General features: G+C 43.4%; 1 protein-coding gene across 4 annotated transcripts in view; it reads right to left on the bottom strand.

The window, feature by feature from the left end:
* The window catches only part of LYPD6B (LY6/PLAUR domain containing 6B), a 179658-nt gene that overhangs the window by 140794 nt on the left and 20605 nt on the right, over positions 1 to 18259 (bottom strand). For 2 of the 4 annotated variants that reach the window (XM_045066482.1, XM_045066479.1), the window contains exon 2: positions 6167 to 6240. The exons of 1 other annotated variant lie outside the window; for it this stretch is intronic. The gene's annotated coding sequence lies outside the window, so the exon portion shown is untranslated. Of the gene's footprint in view, positions 1 to 6166; positions 6241 to 16104; positions 16247 to 18259 lie in introns of all 4 variants that reach the window. One more of the 4 variants, XM_045066480.1, reaches the window with a different exon arrangement.

The raw sequence follows: 18259 nt of genomic DNA, 5'->3' as shown, positions 1-18259 counted from the left end.
CAGCAGGCCTGGCCATGTCAGGTAACAGGGCAGTTCTAGTTTTATCTTGGAGAAAAAATAAGTGCAGAGAAATAAATGGATGGCTTTAAGACACAAAGCCCTCACTAGAATTCAGAAACCAAGAAAAAAATATCTGCTGCAAAAAGTTGTGAGAAGTCAAAGCATGAAAGAAATGACAAAATCTCCATCCCTAGGAGCTGCTAGCTCCTCTGAGATGGCTTAGGATGGTTCTGTCTAAAAGGTGGCTAGTTTGTCCTCAAGAGTGTCTCTGCATCCTACAAATCTCAGCCACCTCTAGCATACCTTCCCCCCCAGACTCCTAATTCCCATTGCAGGAATGAATTACTTTTCAAAGGCCTAAATCTACTAAAAGGAATGTAGCTACTGAAAATGAGGCAAGGGGAAAAAAGAATATGAATAGAAATGGCATTTTAATAACTAATAACACTTTAAAGAAGGCTAGTTCTGACTCACTTCTGAACGTAATATGGAAGTCATCTACAATCTCTTCCAAAAACATCCGTCTAGCGAAAAGTTTGCATGATATTGTCCATTTCAAGTGTGGCCATAGAAAATAAAAATGAGCCTCTCCAAGCAGTCAGTGTTAGGGGTGGGTTTTATGAATTGATCTCTGGTATGTGCCAGCTATGGCCAAAGTCCAAATTGTAGCAAACATCAATAGTATCTGGATTAAATTTAGTATTTGCTACAACAATATGCTTAGAGTTAAATTTTATGAAATGGCAATCTACTCATGGAACAAATAATGAGCACCTGTAAATGCCAGTCCAGAGCTGACAATCAGACCCAGGCATGGATGAAATGAGCCTAGCCTTAACCTCACAGAGCTCAGCATGCAGTGCACAAAGTGAAGTTCGAAGGTACCCCACTAGTGGTAATACTTCCTGGTCTTCAAAGGTGAAAATTTAGTAACAACTAGCTTAGAAATTTCTATTTGCTCTTCTGAATTTTAAAACTAGCTGACTCCCAGGACTACCCTTGAAATGAGTACCAAAGGCTCTAGGCTCCTCTCCTCTCCGGTATAATGCATAGGAGTATTGCCCTCCATGTGTGTGCCAGCCTTGGAAGCAGACCGGTCGATAGCTTGAGAAGACCAAGGTCATCAATTTAATCCCCAAAAAGGACCACGGTAACTTCCACATTTCAAATCATTGGTTTACAGAAAGGAACTGTGGCCTCCAACACACAGAGAGAGGATAGGGGAAAAGTGTTTCACGAATAGAGAGGGAAACAGAGGCCAATACAAATGAAGATCTGGTTACAGCAGGAAACAGGCCTCTATCCAGGCATCATGGCACCTGGTGTGGGGGCTGGAAGTGCCTGGGGAGAGCAGACTCCCCCCTCTGTCTGGGATTCCCTCAATCCTCCCAGTATGCTCTTTTGGCCCGACACAGTGTTATTGACATTTTCCAGCCAGCCCACCAGGCAAACTAGCAGTGTTCCCAGTCACATTCGTGTGAATTCTAGAATTTACCTTTCCTATTTAGGGAGGATGGAGCAGTTCAGAAGCAGCCTCTCAAACCAACAGCAGCGGTTTGCTTCAGGGAACAACAGCTCCATGTCAGCCCCAGGCTACCCCTGTGGGACTTGAGGCCCATCCAACTCCCCTTCTTCCTCAGGGACACCAGATCACTTTTGGCAAATGACAAGCTGAAAGGTACAGGCCAGAGTGATTAACACCAGTTCTCCATTGTTAAATTTACAATTTATCCACTAAAAAGATACCTAGCACTTGAAGAAAGGACAAAAACTCCCCCTTCAAATCACTTAAAAACAGCCCTTTGAAGAGTTACTCCAGCAGACACCACTTCTTATTATAGATCACATGGTCTTTAAAAAAAAAAAAATCAAAGTGTTACAGAAATAAAATGGTTTCCTAATACAAAGGGATTTTTTTTTTTAGAGTTAATCAATTATGTCCAGATGGTTCTTTAAGCCACTCTAGAAACCCAAGCCCTCACCTTCCCCGGCTGCTGGGGAGTTGCCCCACTCTCCAGAGCTTTCTGCAGACCATCCCTAGGGGCAGCTGATGCTCCCGGTGCATATTGTTTCAAGATTGCAAGGGACTTCCTGGGAATTAAAGATGAGCTGTCAAGGCCTTCTGTGGCCTTTAGCAGGACACCAGTCACTAACCTGGCCATAACTATTCCTTCCAGCCAGCGGCCTGGCGATCTATAGCCAGAGGCACAGGTTGTTCCTCTCCACAAATTACAAATGCCTGCAGCACATATATGGGGGTTGAGGAGGGCTGCAAACTATGCACAGCCTGAGTTAGTAATGTTCTCACTTCTCCCTTTTAAGGGTTTCTTCGTCCTCCCTACATAAGTAACTTCAACCCCAGTATATTATAAGCTTAGGCTACCTTTAAGGTATTCACAAAAATGCCTTGAACACCTCAGATTTTAAATGATAACATCTTCCACTGAATAAGGATACTCAAGTTTTCTGTTCATTTTCTACTCTTGGTCTTTTTTTTTTTTTTTTAATTAGAGTTGGCTATTTGGGGGGGGGGGGCACCTGCGTGGCTCAGTCAGTTAAGTGGCCAATTCTTGATTCCAGCTCAGGTCATGGTCTCAGGGTCCTGGGATCAAGGTCTGAATTAGGCCCCGCACCCAGCATGGAGTCTGCCTAAGGATTCTTTCTTCCTCTCCCTCCTGCTCTGCCCCTCCACTACGCACAGGCACATGCATATGTGCGCTTTTAAACTCGTTCCCTAAATAAATCTTTAAAAAATAAAATTAGAGTGAGGATTTTTTATTCTACTTTTGCAGGTAGTACATCCTTAATATAGTATATTTATTAGATCCAGAACAGTCTTTAAAAAAATTCCCATCTCACAATCAGCATTGCTTCCTATCTTTTCCACCCAATCCTTATCCTGGTTTATACTTAATATAGATCATAAATATTACAGCAGCTATAAAAGGTCCATCCTATGGATGTAGAATTTACTTATCCCTCCCCTTTTGTTAATTAACTCACTTTCCATTTTTATTATAAATCTCACGTTAAAGAACATCTTTATGCCAAAGACTTTTTTTTTTTTTAATTTCAGACATTCCTTGAAAATAGATTTATAGAGTTAGAATTTGGCCTGGTAATTATCCAAATGAGCAAATAATTTTAAAGTTGTCAATAATGGACTACCAAAAGGGGTCTCACGCATTGCAGGGTTAAATCCTGACATTATACTTTCCCATATTCAGGGATATTCATTTACTTTCCCAAATTCCCATTTCCTAGAATCCCTTCGTCTCCTGGACTTGCCCCTCTTTTCGGCCTCCTGCTTCCTTATGCAAAACTGGCCCCAACCCTAGGCTTATATGTCTCACCTAGAAGAGGGTCAGGCTTTGTTCTTACTTGCTTTTGTTTCTGCCCATTTTCACTCCTCCTCTAACTCTGCCACAATACTCCCCAAAATGTATCTCATTAGCAATGAATACATATAGAATACAGGTATATCTCACCTGCTTTTTAGAATGTAAATCCTTTAGTGATTAAAAATATTTAATTATAAAAGATATAGTCTTGTGATAATTTCTAATTTCCTTCTTGTGAATTTTTTTCTCAAGTTCCTAGTCACACTCAGTCATAGTCAAATTGCACTAATTTACAAGTTCATCCATTATTTCAATAATTTCTGCCCTCTATTTCCCCATTCACAAAGAGCAAACAAGTTTACTTCTTTCCTCTGTCAAAAGTTTGACAACTTTTTAAAATTTGTCTTTCTTCAGAATCCCATAAACTATTTAACTCCACCACACTGAAATTAACACAAACATACACTTAATGGCTCAGATGCTCAGAAACATTGAAATGTAATCAAATGTACATAAACACTGCAAAACACAATATAAAAACCACAGCCAGAAACATACATATGCATCAAAACACAAGTTGTCAACCTAAACCTGACTGGCTGTTTCTAGGTTTTTCTGTCACCTGTTTAATACTACCTTACTCGGGACCTACAGCCCTGTAAGGAAATTCCAGCAAATGTCCAAGATTTAAGAACAATTCATGGGGAAATGAGAGAAAGGGAGAGAAAGATTTTCAATTTCACAATCAAAATCACTAAGCTTATAGACCACCTAAATCTATGCTGCAAATTAAGAAGAGATCACCATCATTTAACTCTAGCAACAATTGTGAAGAATAACGTGGGGAGAGCTCTACTAAGACCATCTCTCCCTCTCTCCATTTCACTTGGACCTCAGTCACTCTGCCACCTGAGGCCAATGGTATGAAAAGGATACACAGCAGTGGCTTCTCAAACGTCCACGTGCCTCTGAATCTCCTGTGATCTATGGAAGGCTAATTCTGCTTTGGGGGCTGGGGGTAGCAGCTCCTGAGAGAGCATTCCAGCAAGCTCCCAGGGGCTAGTTGCTGCTGCTAGTCTGAGGACCACACTCTGGGAAGACTTCAGCATCTGGGAGTTTTGTCATCACAAAAGTTCCCAAAATGCAGCTATAAATGATTAACTCCCTTTGTTTTTATGAAAGGCAAAGTTCTTAAGAAAAAACAAGGTGTCTTTTCTTTGAAAGCTTAAACCCTGATAGATTCTGAAATACATCAGAAACTGGGAACATGGGCTGCCTTGAGGAAGAATCTGGCCAACTGGAGGAGAGGAGCTGGAGAATGTTTTCCAACTTTTAAATGTTGAACCGGGTGAGTGAATTACCTATTTAGAAAACAAATAGTATTTCAAAATTTTAAGGCATTTCATAGGATATTCTGGAAGTTCAATAAACGTTAAATCAAATTAATCTCTTCCCAGGAAATTAAGTGGGAGGCCCAGGAGACCACCTACCTTAAATAAGTTAGCATCTTTCTTCAAAGAGGGAATATCCCTTAGTTCAACCAGCTTCTAGGACAATGCCAATACTACATTTTTATTATAACAACATTTTTCAACCCAATTACTCTTCTCCAGCACTGGAAGGGCCCCATAGCATACAGTGATTCATAGTAGATTCAAAAAAGCTATGTGCACCCTAGTAACTCGGGTCCCACTGCTGGGAACAGGGAGCAAAGGCAGAGAACTTCCGATCACCTCAATCCCTGGCCTGTAAATTTGAGAATCGGGTCTATTCGCAATATCTTTGTTCCTACGAACATCATTCAAGTTGGCGTTTTAGATCTTTCTAGAAGAAACTGCAGCTGAAATCAGAAACCATAGGCAGGAAAGGGAGGGAATGTGTGTACCAGTGTGTGTATGCTCCTGGGCGTGTCCTCACAGGAGTGACCCCACGGCTGACCTTTAGAATAAACATTAACTCCAACGTCTGTTCTCATCTTAACCCACACGGACTCTGTCTGCGCCCGCACCCTCCCAGGCAGGGGCTCTGCAGAAAACACATTCTTCTGTAACCTGGTCACGACTCGGCTCTAGGACGCTCTGAAAGTGCCGGTAGCATTTGCAACTTCTAAACTGATATTCATCCATACACCCTTGAATGCTTGTCTGGGCTCTATTTTTTACCGCATCAACATAAAGCAGATGATCCCGCATTCTGCTGAGGCTTCCTTCCCTTGATGGCTCGCTTCCGCCCTCCTTCTCCACCCACACAGCTGTCACCCCCAACTCCAGAGCCCCATCTTCTCGCTTTCAGGTCTAGCCTGTGCTTAGAATGGACCGGCTCAGCTGTGTGGGAGCAAGGTGAATGGTCAGAGACAGACAAGCCCATGTCCCGGCTCAGCCTCAAGGAGGAAGCCAACAGCCCAGCAGATGTGTCTGCAGAACCAGAGTCAACCATGCCTAACTCCAGTCTCCACGTCTGTTAGTTGACAAGGCAATGGTAGGGAGAGAACCAAGAAACACTGGAGTAAAGGAGGCTACAGCAGCACAGTAGCTCTTCCTAACTCTCTACAGAGCCCCCCAAGAGCCACAGATACAGCCCAGAACCAGCACTAACTCCCAGCAACACAGGCGTGGGCCTGGCGGGGAAGATGTCGAGAACCAGGCACAGAGCTGGACCCTGCCAAGAGGACTGCGTTTCCAGCAGAAACGTCTATGCCAAGCAGGAAATGTAAGACACTCAGAATTACGGGCCAAAAATACATCGTGAGGGTTGTGGTGGGAGTGCCGTTCAGCTCACGTGGGTGTTCTCACCCAGGGCTCGAGCTCACGTGGCTGGTTTCTTACCTGCCAGTTGGTGGGTGTGAGGGCCTCTGCCCACGTCAGCAATGGATCAGGAACAGAGAGCCACCGAGCTGGGCCTGCCGGTTAAAAGCAAGAGGAGCTAAGCTGCATAGGGCTGGAGAAACTACTAACAGCTGCCAAAGGGCCATTCCCCTCACTCCCAAGTCTGATGAGCCCCTTCCACATCACAGCCCTAGCAATGGTAACTAGGCAGGCATTGCACCTAAAGCCATCACCCAGACCATTCCCCCCGTTTGTTCCTCTCTAGCCACTCTGAAGTGCCTTGAACAAGGCAGATGAGTCGCCAGTCTAGGACCTTTGTTCCCTCTGCCTAGAAGGGTCTTACCGTAGGTGCCTTACAGCTCTCTTCACTCAAATGCCTGTTAGCCTTCCCAGACCCCCTATTTAAAATTACAAATCCCCTCTACCAGCACCTCAGCACTCTTTCCTTTTCTTGTTTTTTGTTTTTTGTTTTTAAGATTTTATTTATTTATTTGAAGAGAGAGAGAGAGAGATCACAAGTGGGCAGGGAGGCAGGCAGAGGTGGGGGGGGAGCAGGCTCCCCCTTGTGCAGAGAGCCCAATATGGGGCTCAATCTCAGGACCCTGAGATCATGACCTGAGCTGAAGGCAGAGGCTTAACCACTGAGCCACCCAGGCACCCTTATTTTTTTTTTTTAAGGGAGAATTGTGGGGAGAGGGAGAGAGAGAATGTTAAGCAGGACCCACATCCAACATAGAGCCCAGTCCCACAAACCTGAGATCATGACCTGAGCCGAAATCAAGAGTCAGACGCCCAACCGACTGAGCCCCCCAGGGGCCCCCTCTTTATTCTTCTTCCAAGCACTTATCACACTGATGTTTTGTACACTTTACTGACATATTGTTTATTGTCTCCTTCACCAGAAACATGTGTGCTGAGAGTCTAGGAAGACTTAAAGAACTTTCAAGAGAGAAAAGTGGTTATTACAAGCCAAAACCACACATGCCCATTATGTCCCCTTCCTCACTTTACTCAGCCATTCCCAATTGTTAGATGTAGACTGAGAAACGTCCGTCTTCAAGTTCTCCTTCACCTGTTTCTGCTTCCTTGGTATCCTCTTTCTCCAAGCTCCCATATCACTGTCTATTTATGCAAAACTTTAATCCAATAGCACCTGCCTCACTGGGCGACTGGGGAATGAGATGAGTGAGTTCAGGGTTAGAAAAGCTCCAGGACAGCACTAGGCGCTGTTACTTACCCAGTAAATCATAGCCATTATCATCATCTAGCATACGTGTCGTGTCAAATATACGGACCGAAGTCTTGTTTCTACAGCTACATGGTAAGTAAACTGAGGGCAAAGATTTCATTCTGTATTTTGAAATCCCCCAGAGTACTTAACCTGGTTTTTAACAACTGTTTGTCAACTGGTTGAAACGAAGGATTTCCACTTTTAAAGATTTGCTTGAAACCCCTCCGAACCTCTATTTAAACAGTGATTCTGATCCTCTCCCTCCTCCAGGACTGACCGGGTAGGTAAACACAGCAAATCCTTGAAAATGGCATGTTTAATAGGAACTTTGCCATTGCATGAATAGCAGAGCCAAAATACTATATGAAAGATCAAACAAATATTGACTCAAAAGAATTTTCCCCAAGGCAACTGTTATAGTCTTATCTTGAATAGAATGTTTGCAGTTAATTAAGTATTGCTGTGCTCTCAGCAAAATCCTAGGCAGACCCTGCCAGACTGAGTTTTACTTCCCATCATCTTATCACTATTTACAAGTCCCTCTCCTCACACCCCCTCACCTAGCACTACTGCCAATGCTGTATGTGGGATTAAATGATAAGTAAATCATACACCTTTTATCCGTGGACAAAAGATAATGGAATTTCAGTCCCAAAGATTCCATTAACCCATCTCACAGCAAATACACTCTGTCTTTAGCCTCCCAGAAATCCATCAGGCTGCATCTATTACTACCTGTGGACGTCTTAAGAAATGTACGAAATAGACCAGTGTAGAGATGGGGCATTCACTGGTTTCATGGAACATGCCTGTCTACAGCAAATATGAGAGTTCACCAACCCTGAAGCCTGCCAGCAACCATGAGCTTCAAAATTCACCTCAGAATCATACTGTTATGTGAGGGGAGTGGACTGATTGCTAGCTTACACTGGGCTGTCTAAAATGTGGAGGAGGTCAGTTATGACGGGTAGAAGCCAACAAAAATCATTCACAAAACTTCTTCCTTCCCTACAGCCTAATTTATCAAGTGCTTTATGTGATGACATCATAATTCCTCAATGGGACAGGCACCATTCTAAGCACCGGGAATACAGAGGAAATAAACCCTACCGTGCCCTCAGGGAAGTGATATGAGAGAGAAAGAGAGAGAGAAAGGGGAGGTCAACAATAAGTAAAAAGTATACAGTTCGTCTGTGAACTACAATGGGTTTGAACTTCTTGGGTCCACTTACATGTGGATTGTTCTCAATACAGTACAGTACTATACAGGTATTTTCTCTTGTGATTTTCTTGACCTTTTCTCTAGCTTACTTGACTGTAAGAATATAGTATATAATACATGCAATATATAAAATATGTGTGAATTGACTGTTTATGTTATCAGTAAAGCTTCTGGTCAACAGTAGGCTATTAGTAGTTTAGTTGAGGGGGAGTCAGAAGTTATACATGTTTTTTCAGCACAGGGCTTGTGGCTCCTAACCCCCACATTGTTCAAGAGTCAACTGTAGCATATTAAATACTGTTGAGTGCAACGGAAGAGAGAACAACAACAACAAAAATAGGGAAGCACAATATAAAATGTTATGGGCCAGAAGGAGGGGTGAAATTACAGAGGGGTAGCCAAGAATAGTCTCAGTGAGAAGCTTATATTTGAATCTGAAGGGTGTGAGGAAGACAGCCTTGTGGAAGGATGGGGAAGAGCATTCAAGGCAGCATTAAATAAAAAGGTCCTGTGGCGGATCATGGTTGGCGTGTTGAGGAAACAGCAAGGAAGCCAGTGTGGCTGGAGCTGGCACTCATGGGGATAGACTTAAGAAATAAAATCCAAGGGGCGCTGGGTGGCTCAGTGGGTTAAGCCGCTGCCTTCGGCTCAGGTCATGATCTCAGGGTCCTGGGATCGAGTCCCGCATCGGGCTCTCTGCTCAGCAGGGTGCCTGCTTCCCTCTCTCTCTCTGACTGCCTCTCCATCTACTTGTGATCTCTCTCTGTCAAATAAATAAATAAAATCTAAAAAAAAAAAAAAAAAGAAATAAAATCCAAAAGGAGCAGGTACTAAGAGGTATGCCTCCAAAACATATAGCTCTTTGTCAATCACAGAGAAAAGTCACCCATTTACCAAATTTTCATATACTCAAAATGCTGTAGTGGTTATTCTTCAAAAAAAAAAAAAAAAAAAAGGCATATCTCTATATTTTCAAGAGAACAACAAAAAGATAGGAAAAAAAAAAAGCCAACATACAAAAGAAAAGGAAAAGAAAGCCAGCATATTTGCCTGGGGAAAAGTCCCAAACTTCCATTAAGAAAAATGAAAACTGTCTGTGGCTTTGAGCTTAAGCTTCCATAGAACTGGGACCAACCATCACAATAGAGAACACAGCTTAGCACCACGGGCAACTGGATGAGCAACAATGCTATAAAAAGACATCATGCTGGTACAAAAGAATAACATGCAGAATTACAAGAGACAGGGCACTGAAATTTACCACAGGGACATTTCTATAAATGTTGCAATGCCCCAAACGTCTGAGGCGAATTTGAATGCCAAGCTGGCTAATGCAATATCCAGACCACATATCCTTCCTGCCCAACCAGCTTCTCAACATGAATAAGACGCTATCAGCCAAGATCTGCAACACAGCAGGGTTTGGGGAGGTCCATTAAGCTCTGCTATCTTCCAATTCCACTCAGTCCTCATCAACCAGTTTCATGAATCATGTAAACAGGTTTCCTATGAACAAACACTCATAAATTCTAAACGGTTCAGTGTGGTGACTCCACTGTTCTTCAGAACACAGGGTCTGTGTCACCAAAGACCAAGGCCAAAGACATGGACCACAGGGCCAACTCTGAACCCTGTGTAACAGAAAACAGCCATTATTAATGAGTAGTCACAATCCCTCCCCCATCAGTTTCTGTAAGGCCACGCCCACCTCTCCACCCACAAAATGGATAAACACTTGTTCCGAGACTATCCTTAGTTGGAAAATACCAGGAAGAGAATTGAAAGAAGTCAGTGGGACTAAAGTGATCTACAGAATAAAGGACTGCAAGGAAAGAAGTGACCAAAACTTTAGAAAAGGATGGACCAGAGGAGCAAAAATGAGTGTTGCGCAAAGATGATCTGGGACAGCGCACACCGGCAGAGAAGCAAGAGAATTTTTAGGGGTATTACTTGGTACTTTTAGAACAAGTAGACTTGGGGGGGCGCCAGGATGGCTCAGTCGTTAATCATCTGCCTTCGGCTCAGGTCATGATCCCAGGGTTCTAGGATCGAGCCCTCCATCAGGCTCTCTGCTCAGCGGGAAGCCTGCTTCTCTCTCTCCCACTACTCTCTGCTTGTGTTCCCTCTCTCGCTGTGTCTCTATCAAATAAATAAATAAAATCTTCAAAAGAAAAAAAAAAGCACAAGTAGACTTGGGGAAGGAGTCCATGGACACAAATAATGCAGTGAATACTTCACTTGACAGACTATATTCTGCATTATCAAGGGCAAACGAAGCATGGCAAAGATGTTACAGGGAAAAATGGCAACCAGATGTCCCCTACCCTGCTTCCAACGCTGAAGCCCATTATTCCACAGATGTTAAAAACCACAAGCCAAATTCCTCCCAAATGACGTAAAAAAGCAGAAATATGAACAAAGATTCATTCTGTCCCGCATTTTCCCACTCTCAGCAAAGAGCCAAGGTAACAAAAACCTGTTTCCTTGCAGTGGTATTCCCCAATCATCTAGAAGTTTCTACCCAGTTGACCTAAGGGGAAAAAAAGGATTTTCTCTTGGGATCATGAATCTAACCAGTCCCTCCTTTTCCCCTCCAGAAGACAACCTATTAGGCAAGTTGAGAGGAGGGTAGTCACACACCCTTTAAAAGCAAAGATTTTTCTATCCACCAAGAAGTTTCTGATCAAAAAGGATTCATAAATAATGTAAAATATGCCCTACTGGTGAGTAGTCGATTTTTCAAGTGCACAAGGGAGTTAACAAATTCTCCATTCTAACCATAAAATAACTATTGGAAATACTAATGATTATACCAGAATTCTGTTTGTGTTATATAAATTTTTTTTAAAAATTAGGTGTATAAACAGAACCTATAAGCATGAGAACTAAAGATAGCGACTATCGCAGAAGATCCTCTAAAACCAAAGAAACAAAGACCATGTGAAATACTGCTTTATAATTCTACATAAAACCCAAATACCTGCTTATGGAGGATGCTTTCTGTTCTCTGTTTTAAAGTTTTTTCCTGTTTTCTTGATTTTCCAAAAGGATAATAACAATGTCTACAATCAGGGGGGAAAAAAACCCATGAGGTTTTAAAAACTGATGTACAGAAGCCAGACAGACGATGTAGGGCTCGAGCCCAGGCCCCTGGGACCATGACCTGAGCTGAAGGCAGATGCTTAATCATCTGAAGCACCCAGGTGCCCGAAAGAGCAAATTTTAAAAAGACATTCAAATTATTAAAGTGTTAAAGAACAAAAATGTTTATTAAGGATCAGAACGTATAAACAGAAAATGTGATCAGGGAAAAGCATTCACCACTGAGTAAGCCACCTTTCACAGTTCAACAATTTATACATTCTATACCAGCACTTTTCATACTTGAGCATGTCTTCTGTTTAAGTTCTTAGGTCACCTCGAGGGTATGTTAAAACACAGATGATGTGGTCTGAGAGGGGGCACTTCTAACAAGCTCTCAGGTGATACAGTGCTACCGACAGGCAGACCTCACTTTGAGTAGCCACGTTTGAAGCCACGGGAAGTGAGTAGACTCTAGCCTGTGTTCTCCCAGGAAGCATTCCCTGCTCATTCTAGACAGGGCAAAAGAGCAAATGAACTCAGAATTCCACCACCTTTCAAAGCTCTAAAGCAAAGGCACAGGATCCTCTCTCTTGTCAACCCTTGGTTATTAAACAGTTGTTATGTTCTTTAAAAGGGGGCTGTCAATTAAGACAGTCAGGATTGCAGGACCTAATGAGTTTGCTGGAGCATCCAATGGAACCAGCCTCTGGCAGACAGTCTCTGAACGCCCTAGAATTCACAAAACACCGATCTCTTGGTGGCAGTTTTCAACCACATCATTTCCCACATGATTTTGTCAGATGCCTAGGAATAGGAGGCAACCCACAAATTCAGAATCTATCACTCATAAGGACACAAAACAAGGCAAACATGCCCTCCATAAGCTTCCCTAGAGCATCCCGGTGCACAGGCCAAGGGGGGAACTTGAAAGGAGTCAGAACAGAGCCTGCCTTTTTACTCCCAACCTCATACTTGCGGCCTCCTCAGGATCCATCAGGAGCTAACAGCAAAAACCATGCTCACAAACTCCACGCTGCCACTGGAAGAGACGGCAACGCCTGAGAAATGACTCAGGCCCACACCCAATATCCTCCACATCGACAACCCATCAAAGGGGAGAGGGTGACAGTGCAGACTCCTCTCACCCTAAGGAAGAAGGCACCTGGCTGAGAGGCCTCCAGGTTCTATGCAGCGAGAACCTCAGCAAGAAACTGCCTTAATTCACCATGCAGAGGAGCACAGAGAATTCCCAGCAGCCTGCACGTTCCCCAAACACCACGTTGCCGTTCACCCCCCCATGCTGTCATTTCCTGCCCGCAGGGAACTAATTACACACAGTGGGAATTCTGGAGCTGCTGGTTCTAATGTTTATCTGCTGTTAACTGGTTGTGTGACCTCAAAGATATTTCTCTAGTGCCTTTATTTCCTCTGCTATAAAAACAAGATAAGGGAATGACGTGCTTGACAAAGCACCCTCACAGAATACTACAGTCATCACTACCCTAGAGAAGCTCTCAGGGATGATGATTAACGTGTCTCTTTTACGAAGGCCTTCAGTAAATATGCTGACATGCTGTGGAAAGTTGTGAAAAGCCTGGGATCTCAAAGGCTATTTCCTCTTCTGCTAAAACAGGTTTTGGTGACAGATGCTACCTATAAAATTATTGGTAAAAATAGTATTGAATGTGCTTCTTCGTAAATCACTGTTTCATTCACTGAGATGTATTTTTCCAGAATCATAGCTCTAACAACAGGCCATGGCTTCACAAGTAGAAGAGATACTAGGAAAACCACCTTGAGTGATATGTCCATAGCCTTAACATCCAGCACCAAAGACTTAGTTAAGTAAATTTGGGCCGTTCTTCCTTTCCAATGAAATAATTTGCTACTGCTGAAAGCCATGTTTTAGAAGGTTAATTAGTCTGAGCATGTGAGAAAAGCTGGTTACAAAATATTCTGTAGCTAAAACAATCAGTATAATCTGATTTTGTAAATCTATCCGGGCATAAAAAATACTCAATAAATTATATTTTACATCTATTAGGTCCCCAGTCCTTTTCTTAATTAAGTATTTGAGTAAGCTATATATACAAGTTATAACGCATTTTAATCACTTATGTGTCACAAATTTAATGCAAATTTTCCCAGTCCATTGTCTCTTCATTTATATGTAAGTTCTAAGTTTTTATATATTCAAATCTATTTGTTTTTTCTTCACTGGTTGCTTCTCTTGCAGTAAAGACATGAAAATTGTCATTTCTATGCAGACCTAATATTTTCTGCTAGTTTTTCTATAATTTGATTTGCAATATTCAGCTCTCTATAGAGTTTATTCGTAAGACATGGTATGTTTGGTGGCGTCGGAAGTGATATCTTCTTATGTGAAAAGCATTTATTAAATAATCTATTAAGTAATTCTTCCTCATTGACTTATTTTGAAAACGTTAGCACATTGGCATTAGATGTAGTTAGGAAGTTATTCCCATTCATTTTCTAAATAAAAAGTATAAAAACCTCAAAGTAAAAACCCAAATATACATAATAGTCTCATAAGAAATCCCAGTAAGAGATTATAAACAAATCAAATGATCAAGCCACTTTGCCCTCATTTCAGGCATCAGTCAGCTAAGCAATAATTCCTACTTAAAATCAATTCTTCCCATTCATTTGAAAGCTTTGAGAATGTATTTGGAGGTCATATAAGTATATGGTGGCTAAGTCACCAATTGCTGTTTGGCCTCCCTGCTTATTTGGGGATGGGCAACTTCCTGGGCGGCAAGCAATATTATTCCAAACCCAATAATGGCCCTTGGCCTGAAAACACCAAAAAGAAGCTGAAGAATTCATTGCTTAATTTAGTCAAGATTTAGAACTGTCATTTTCACTCTATGGATTTTTCCTCCAGATATATTAGAAACCTGTACACAATATGTACTATATAATATGTACTATATAAATTTAGAATTGTTCTTTCCATTTCTAATGTCTGCATCTTCCCATTCCCATTAAGATATAAGCTCCTGGGGGCGCCTGGGTGGCTCAGTGGGCTAAAGCCTCTGCCTTCGGCTCAGGTCGTGATCCCAGGGTCCTGGGATTGGGCTTTCTGCTCAGCGGGGAGCCTGCTTCCCCCTCTCTCTCTCTGCCTACTTGTGATCTCTGTCTGTCTAATAAATAAATAAAATCTTAAAAAAAAAATGGTATAAGCTCCTGGAAAGCAAAGGCTGTGCTTGTTAGGGAAGAAAGGAAGGAAGGAAGGACAGACAGATGGACGGACAGGCACATTTGCTGAGCCTTGCCCACAACAGACACCCAGTAAAGCCTGCCAGCAAATCAACATTTAAGCAGTTCCGCCATAAATGATGCTTAAAGAAAAAAAATTATCTAAACATACGTACACACACACGCACACACATATGTATATGTGTATGTGTGTGTACACACGTATAGATAGCTCACTAAATGTTTTCATCTGAATTCATCTCTCCTCCTAAGTAACATGGACAGATTTTTGCCATCAACTCACACCCTGAAGCACAAGACATGATGATCTTTCTGTTCATTTGCATAGCTACGACTCGTCATTATCCAGCCTTATTTTTTTGACTCAACAAAATAGAATTGCACCATTAGGATTTCAGCATGTCTGTTCTTGCAGCGACGATTTTGAATTGTGCCTTCTAGAAGCAACCACTTTAAGAAAAAAAAAAAAATGTAACTTCCAAAGTATACACTTGGCTTGGTTTTCAAACCTGAGCTTTTCTGGGTTCACTTGCCTGTTGTTTTTCCACATAGAGAAAGACTGTCTGTGAGGTTCCTCTGGAGCAAGGCAGCTGATGAGAGAACTCAGCCTTGTAACCTCTGTTTGTAATCCTTTCCACCCATTAATGGACAAGTTCTCTAGGCACTATCATCATCATCGTCATCATCAGTGCTACAATTTACTGAGCACTTTATATAGGTCAGTCACACTGCTAAATGTTTCAACTTGTTATTTCCATTACCAGAAAATTCTGGAATATACCTCCAACCCCTATCTTAAAAAATTGCCCAACTTAATATTATACTTAAGTGTAATTTTAGAAATCTTGCTTAATTTTTTAATCAAAGAAATGACTAGCATATTGAGAAGTTTGTTATTTAAGTTCATAATATACTTGGATTCTCACACATAAAACAGAGAAGTGTAACCTATAAGAACATCTCCCTGTCCCTGCTTCTCTCTTTTCTGTTTGAGAAGAATGGATGCGTTTGTCGTGGAGCAAAAAGAGGCCCAGGAGGAGCAAGAGAGATTATCTTACATGTTGGCAAAGCAGCTGTATTTGACTCCTCCCATCCCTGTCCCTATCCTGCTCCTGAGGAGTTGGGAGAACAAGGTAGAGTTACGCACCCATAAATACTAACCAGGCTGCCTCTCCCAACATTCGCCTAGGGGTTTCCACTGAAGAGGCAGGCACGCCTCCCAGGACGTTCCCAGGGAATGGAAAGCAAATGTCAGGGAACCCAGGAAAAGATACGATTCCTTCCACTGTATCCAGAGAGATATCTGAAAACACATATAAACAAACACACAGTTGATTCTTGGGCTTACACTGGAAGTCTTATCATAGCTGTTCACATCTGCCACAAACCATGCTCGAGAAGAGCACTGCGGCCTGGGGAAGTCTGAGAGAGGCGGCAAGCTTTCCTCGGCTCCTCTGCACCCTTTCTGGTGGGTTTCATGAGAGAATATTATCATCCCCATTTCATTCCACAGAGTCCACAGTCAAACCCACACCAGTACACTTACCCCTAAAAGGTGTGGTCTCCTCCGATGACTCAGGACAAAGAACACATTCGCAAGGCCTGGAGGTGGGCATTGGGACAAGCGCAGGAAAGGCACTAATTGAAGCCAGGTCCCCGGGGTTCAGATTTGCCCGCGTTGAGGGTAAACTCTGCCCCTCATGGAGCTCCCTCGTGGAACCTGCGATTGTAGGAGGCACCGGAGCAGCCCCTGGGGCCTCACGTTGTTGGCCCCAATCCTTCAGCCCTTCCCGTGTTCATGCCCTTCGCCAAGTGCCCTCGCAGCTCCTCCCACGGATGGGGATCAAATCATCCCTTGCCTCTGAATTTGAGGCTTGGCGTGGGAATGGCTTTGGCTGGAAGGAATCTAGGCAGTAAGAAGCCTTGCAGGTTTCCTTCTACCCCTGCCGGCTCTGCCACGGCCTTGGGAAGGGCCGCCCCAAGTGGCTGCTGCCCTCAGCTTGGATCCCACCTGAAGCAGACGAAAACCCAACCTGCATTCCCAGCTGGGTCCCAGCTGGAAGCACGGCGGCTCCGTCAAGACCAGTGGATTCCAGCCAAACCCCGGAGCCAACCGCAACTGCAAGAGCTTTAATAAGTAAGTGTTGTTCTGAGCCACTGGGTTCTAGAGTATTTTTTATCTGGCATTATTACAGAACACCTAACTGATACGCGGTCTAAGGAGACTGCTCGTGGAAGGCACAATAGGCCGCATCCCAAAAAAAAAGATAACTAAATTTTAACAAGTGCTTCCTATGCACCCGTTTTTGTAAGAGCTTTAGGTAATTTATTTACTTATTCATTCCTCACAAGGACCCTTGAAGACAGATAGGATTTTCATCCCTATTTTATTTATTTTTTTTTTTAAAGATTTTATTTATTTATTTGTAAGAGAGAGAGAGTGAGAGCGAGCACAGGCAGACAGAGTGGAAGGCAGAGTCAGAGGGAGAAGCAGGCTCCCTGCGGAGCAAGGAGCCTGATGTGGGACTCGATCCCAGGACGCTGGGATCATGACCTGAGCCGAAGGCAGCTGCTTAACCAACTGAGCCACCCAGGCGTCCCTTCATCCCTATTTTTTTTTTTTTAAAGATTTTATTTATTTATCAGAGAGAGAGAGGGGGAGAGAGCGAGCACAGGCAGACAGAATGGCAGGCAGAGGCAGAGGGAGAAGCAGGCTCCCTGCGGAGCAAGGAGCCTGATGTGGGACTCAATCCCAGGACGCTGGGATCATGACCTGAGCCGAAGGCAGCTGCTTAACCAACTGAGCCACCCAGGCGTCCCCTTCATCCCTATTTTAAAAAGATGAGGCAACAGAGACACAGTTAAGTAACCTACCCACACAGGGAAGGTGGTAAAGCAGGACCGAACCCCAGTCACCAGTCACCAGCCACTGGCATCCAGAGCCCTTGCCTGTAACTGCCACGCTAAACAGCCTGGCAAACCCTCTGTCCCAAGCTGCCTCAAATCTGTGGCCTCTCATACCCTGGGGTGAAATCCAAACTGACAAGTATACTGGTAAAATATTCCAGGTCCTTCACAGCCGGGTCCCTGCTTATCCCATCCGGGCTCCTGCTCCCTCTCCCCCTCGCTCCTCCTCAAGGTCTACCCCAAGCACACTGAGCCCCTACACTTCACCAAACTCCGCAACTCCCTCACACCTTGGACCCACCACTTCCTCTGCCCAGAATGCCCTCCCCGTCCTTTCTGACCACCTCAAGGTCATTCTCTAGGACACAGGTCCCGGGTTCCTCCTGCGGAAACTACTTCCTGTCCCCAG

Source organism: Mustela putorius, unplaced genomic scaffold (genome assembly GCF_011764305.1).
Source record: "Mustela putorius furo isolate JIRA1106 unplaced genomic scaffold, ASM1176430v1.1 tig00003867_pilon_pilon_pilon, whole genome shotgun sequence".
NCBI classification, from domain to species: domain Eukaryota; kingdom Metazoa; phylum Chordata; class Mammalia; order Carnivora; family Mustelidae; genus Mustela; species Mustela putorius.
Note: the sequence above shows the minus strand (reverse complement) of the source record. Positions and strands in the feature narration are given on the sequence as shown.